General features: G+C 46.5%; 1 long non-coding RNA gene across 1 annotated transcript in view; it reads left to right on the top strand.

Moving 5' to 3' along the window:
- The first annotated feature begins 817 nt into the window (after positions 1–817).
- Positions 818–6,000, top strand: part of LOC125940548 (uncharacterized) — a 46,099-nt gene continuing 40,916 nt past the window's right edge. The window contains exon 1 of the long non-coding RNA XR_007463746.1: positions 818–1,114. This is a non-coding gene — a long non-coding RNA (uncharacterized LOC125940548). The remainder of the gene's footprint in view (positions 1,115–6,000) is intronic.

Here is a 6,000-nt window from a genome sequence, read left to right as displayed (position 1 = left end):
TTTGTGTTTTGTGCCTGAAAGCGTTTGAGCGGATTTGTGAGTGTACTTGTTTATGCGTGGGTGGATTTGTGTGTGCACGCTTGTGTCTGTGTTTGTGTATATGTGAAGTGATAATGCATTGTGCGTATGAGAGAGGGTTTATGTGTTTGTGTGGGCGCTTGTCTTTATATTGGTGGGTGTTTCTGTATAACCGGTTGTGGGCTTGGGTGTGCGATAGTTTGTGTGAGTTAGAGAAAAAGGGAACGTTTGTGTGCGTGTGTGTGCGTGTGTGTGTGCGTGTGTGTGTGTGTGTGTGTGTGTGTGTGTGTGTGTGTGTGTGTGTGTGTGTGTGTGTGTGTGTGTGTTTGTGTGTGTGTGTGTGCTTGTCTGTGCGTGTCTGTGTGTTTGTGTACGTCCGAGCGTACGTTTTCACACGGTTTACGCTTAAATTGGACGTCACAGTCATCGCTTGTCGCCCGAGAACGTTTTCTTTGGCGCGTAAGATACTATATTGTCTGTTGACGATGTACATGACCATGTTTACTACGTCACGCGACGTGAGCAAGTATATATGAATGGCCGCCGACACGTGTGCTGCTGCTACTGGTCGGCGCGAGCACTGTTTTAGGCGCGTCGCAGCTTCTCTCACTTGCGTGTTGCGAGCACTTCTCTCTTTCCGCGAGAGACGAGGAGCTCTGTCTCGCGCGCCCCACTCACTGTTCCTGCATCTCTATCTGTGATTGTATGTCTACGAGGCTTCATTGTTCGTTAGTACTGACGGCTTTCCGTCAAATGATCCGCGGCAACGCGGCTTATTTTCTCGTCTGGAGCGTATGCGCGTACATCGACATCGCCGGAGGGAGAAGTATAATGTCACCCCACACTTCTCGCGAAATGGAAGGCTCTTTGTTTCCGAGCTCTCCTCTTTCAGATACGGCGCGCAACAATTAGACGTGCAGATGCGATTAAATCTCGAGCGCACGTTGTATTCCAAACCGAGGCAGTGTCAAATCCGTCTAAATTGTGAGCCGGACGGTCAGTCGCGTGTCAGCGTCGCTCAACGCGAGAGTGCGTGCTTTTTGTCTGTGCGGCGAATATCGCGCTGGCCGGCTCTGTTCGAGGATGATGCCCGTGAGTACGTGCAAACGCTATACGCAACGTCGTCGTAATTCGAATTTCGTTATTGCGAAATTCTCTCTCTCTCTCTCTCACACACACACACGAATACCTAAGTAAGCCCTCGATTCGGTCACCCTACATGCGTTGATATATAGCTGTGAAACTGAATCGCGATATGAGGACAAGAACGAGGATAAGAACGCCAACACGCGGTGATATAGTGTACTAGCCGTCTGCTGTCGTTATCATCTTTGTCCTTATCCTTTTAATGCTACCCACTTTCCCAGTCTGACCGGCCAGCTAGACCGAATGACTGCCTGCGTTAAGTGCGTTTGTATCACCGGCACCGTATTCCACAGTTACAATCGCTTCGATGCCTCAAGGTCATCATATTCGGTTTATCCGATGACTGCGCCTAATTTAGTGGAACTGTTGTCGACAGCTGGGACGTGCTAGTGCGTTTTATTTAACCTTGCGTCGTAATTATTTTACTTTCAACCACTGTATAGCTATAATGTATAGCTGTCGACATTTTGAACTCCCGATTTAAATTATGTAAACCAATCGCTTAGTCAGCATCCAGCGTAACGGTTCAGTCCAGCGAAAGCGATTCGTCAACGTCACGATGTTTCTGCTTTAAAACTTGCTGACGTATGTATGTATACCTGCTACAGGCGGTGACTAAAGCGCGCCGGATGTTACGTCACCACTGATTATAGTGACGCGTTTTCGACACCTTCCGGCGCACGCGCATTCGATCCGAAATTTTTGCGGCGGATGCCAAGTTTCCGTAAAATAATATTCCGGTAATAGTGTCAGCTGCCGGTGGTTTCACCTGGCTTTCGCGAACTTTGACCTACCACATTTACGTTCACTGTCCCGGAATGCTGCATATCGTATATACCGATTGTCCATACTTCTCCGTTGAACCCGCCAACGGGGGCGCAATGCAGTTGGGGTAACTTAGCGAGGAAGTCGCTGAAGTTAGCGAGCTTTTCGTCAACTTAAGGGCAGTTTACCCTGTTGGCGTCTTAGCGACATTTTAGTGACGTTTCAGTGATGTTTTAGTGACGTAAATTAACCAGTAAGTTGGCCTGGCAATATTGTTCAAGGAACATTGCGTAAGTTTAATGTTCGCCCCAATTTTGTCCGAAGACTGACATATGCGCCTGCATCTGTCGCTACTTCTAAATATGCACCGAGTATCCTATATGACGAGAAATCTAGGTGCATCGAAGCGGCTTTTCATAGGCAAAGCACTATGCTGAGATTTGACACCGTTTGGGAAAATCGGAGGTTATTTTCTCTTTCCACATTATGACCGCTGGCTCGCTCCCGGAGCAGGAGGTAACTTAAAGCTATATAGTGCGAGAAATTAAAAGAAAAAATGCGTCTAAGAGCAATTAAAACATGGAAGAGACAAAATTCAGAGCAACTCATCACCCTCGCCATATACCTTAGCCGCTTTTGGATAAAAAATGAGTGTTTTGGACCGCGACCAGACAACATTATCTAACGGAACGTTAGCAACACTGGCTCAGTGACTGCAGCGTTCTGCTATTGCGCAGCATCGAGGTCGATGGGTTCGATCACTTGCCCCGGCGGCCGCGTTCCCATGGAGACGGAAGATGAAAACGCTGCTGTAACTGAGCATTGAGGTATACCCGATAAAGTATCCCGCGTGCTCAGAATTATTTCTCTTGTTCAACTCCACCGGAAAAAAAAATATGTGGCGCAAAGTACTGTGGTGTTGTGTTGAGAGAGAGAGAGAGAGAGAGAGAGAGAGAGTGATAATAAAGCGATATGACGAAGTGATAAAACACCTGACGCTCCCCTTCGCTGGTTCAACCAATCGGGGTGCACTGAAACTGATGTTCTGTTGTGCCACCGAAGGTCTTCGTTGTATGGTATCGTCGAACCAGAATATATCAAACCCACATATAACGAATTATTGTGTATAACGAACAGCAGTAAAATCCCCTTGAATTTTTTGTATAAGATGTTTATTTTACATATCCAATTACTATATATATAAAACTTTCTTGTGATACTCTTCAGAGTCGATATATCCAGATTCGTGTGTAATTTGCAAAGTTCGCGGTATAGAACGCAGGGTGTCGTGTTCGGCGCTAAACCTTAAAAAAAAATATATATATATATATATATATATATATATATATATATATATATATATATATAATGAAATAGTGAGCATATACCGATGTGGTTCGTCTAGATGTCACGTACTCACGAATTAGAGTATTTTACTTTAACGTTATCGCTCTTTTCGTTATCGATATCGCTTCCTCTCAGCCGCGCGCGCCCGCACGCGTGCGTGGTGGAGGAGTGACGGTATCGGTTAGACAGAAATACCATGCTATTAAAGCACTCCGTTATTTTCCTTGAGGCAAGGCGCGTTCCTCTGTCATTTAGAAACGCGATGACTTATTAACATTCAAATACCTTTCTCAGTCATTTGCCCCTCAAGAATTCACTGGCAGGTGTTATTTCAAGTTCCCTTGGCATGCGCCACGTACGCAAGGAAGGCCCGATTGCGGCTTAACAGGAGGAATAACGCGAACGAGTCGTGTTTAAGCGTGAAAGTCACTGTGCGATGACTCATACGTCCGAAAAAAAAAAAGAAAAAAAAAAAGGGGGGGGGGCGTGGCAGCAAAAATCGTTTTGGGTGCGAAGCACCTTATGCGCTCGGGCTGTCGGCGTCTCCTGTCGTCGTCGTCACGGTAAAGCAAGCGGCTCGTGCTCGCTCTCGGCACGCGCTCATGCCACTGCTCCCGCGTTCGTCGTCGTCGTCGTCTTCCATAGCTGGCTGCGTTGCCGCTCATCATTCCAACGTAGAATTTCACTTCTCTTCTGTCGTCATAATGGGGAGGCCACGTTTACGGGGTTATGAGCCATTGCTTAAGGCAGTATATGAGCCCATTGGCGGTGCATCACTGCATGCTTCGCCCATCCCCAGGTTTCACGCTATAGTGGAGCTGCATTTCGCTCAATGGGTCATTTGACACTTACGCACAAAATTTAATTCACCGCTCAAACCGAGCCTACGACTTAACTCGTGCTAACTGTAATAACTAATCAAAACTAAAACAGTAAGAAAGGCGTTCATAATGGTCAAACGGGGACAACGCCCACAGATATTGCTAGGCTACGTCCCCGAGTTTTTTTTTAATTCTATTTCGGGAGGCACACGTACAACAGACCGGCAGACATTTCGATATTGACGAACGCGTGGTCGATAATTAGAGGTAGCTGAACAAATCTACTAGTATAATGTTTGCGTTGTCTTTGGGTATTAGTTCTATGTCAGTGAGAAAGAGAGATAGAGAGAAAGGAGAAAGGAAAGGTCGGGAGGTTAACCAAGGACGTGTCCGGTTGGCTACCCTACGCTTGGCGAGAGGGAAAGGGGAACAATAGATGCCAGTGGGTTGCCATACAGCTTTCGGCCTAAAAATATGCACCAGCTGCCAAACACCGTGCGTTACTGCAATCGCCATAAGATGACTGCGGTGTCTTTCTTTTATGTTGACAAGATAAACAGGAAATGTTGGCGCACAAATGTGCCTACCGCCTACTTCTTGTCTCAGGATTAATCCGTTTACACAACTGTGATACTCTTGCAGAACATGTATCATATACCTATAAGCGTACTATATAAAGGGTGTACCATGGTAACCGCCGAATTACATAATTGGTCTTAATTAATTAATGAATTTCTCAAATGGTATAATTGGATTAAAGGTGTCAATGAGAAAACTGTAGAGCAACATGAAAAACTCCCGATGAAGCTTTCTGTTGCTCAATACGTGCTACATAAAAGTGTTTTTCCGAGCGTGAAAGAAGCCCGCGAAACAACGCACCATTACTAATAAACTGAAAACAACAGTTCCAACAAGACAGCGCTACTATACTTAACATACAAAGTTCAGAATAACAGTATAAATACAACAGCCATAAAAAAAATTACTTTCGTACTACAGATTATGCTGTATGCACATCGCCCTAATAGTGTCGAACAAAGAACTGTACTTCTGCAGTCAAGAAATGTTTTCAAAATTATTAGACAAAACATTTGCGTGACCTTTGCAGGCCACGGTGCCAAGAATTTATTGAAACTGAACGGTCTCCGATCTAGTGATGATTTCAGTGTGTGTGTGTGTACTGGCGGTCTGTATACTGCCGGCCGCTGCTCGCGAATTAAACCGAGCCTAGGTTAGGACTTCGAACACAGTGGCGGACGCGAGCTCTCTCCAGTGAAGCTCAGTTTCCTTGACGTCATTCCCATTCCGCGAATAAAGTACGCGAGCGCGTGCGCGCGCACGTGTGTGTCTCTGACGTCAGCAGATCTAAAATATGACAAACGACGTCAGCTGCCTCAGCCGAAAGGCAGACACCGCTAAAGAACAGTGAGGCATGTTTCTTGGAAGAAAAATAAAAGGAAACTGCGCTAGTGCGATTCTATTATAGCTCGCCGTGTCGCAAGTGCAGCTGCGCGAAGACTCTGCCGAAAGCTAGCACAAGTCAGGCTTCGCCTGTTAGCACGTAGTTCTTGCGGTAAGGCATCCTCTTCGGCGTACTTTGCTCACGGACTACTCCTCTCGGGCAACGAAGGAAAAACAATTGCCGTGGTTGACGCGGTTAAACCAAGTTTGTCCAATAGCACGGTTTTGCTTGCTTTTGGAAAGGACGCAGACGCTGCTTGGTGCCGTCAGCAACCGCATCTATAATTGCACCACAAGACAACACACAGACGCTGCTCGGCTCGGCAGCAGCAGCGAGCGAATTGACCTTCATGCTGCGCGTCACGCTTCAACACGAACTAAGCGTCGAAAGCACAGCGCATACGAAGCTACCAGCACTCGGCGCACTTTTTACACATCGCAG

The sequence above is a fragment of the Dermacentor silvarum genome, chromosome 10, assembly GCF_013339745.2.
Source record: "Dermacentor silvarum isolate Dsil-2018 chromosome 10, BIME_Dsil_1.4, whole genome shotgun sequence".
Lineage (NCBI taxonomy): Eukaryota > Metazoa > Arthropoda > Arachnida > Ixodida > Ixodidae > Dermacentor > Dermacentor silvarum.
Note: the sequence above shows the minus strand (reverse complement) of the source record. Positions and strands in the feature narration are given on the sequence as shown.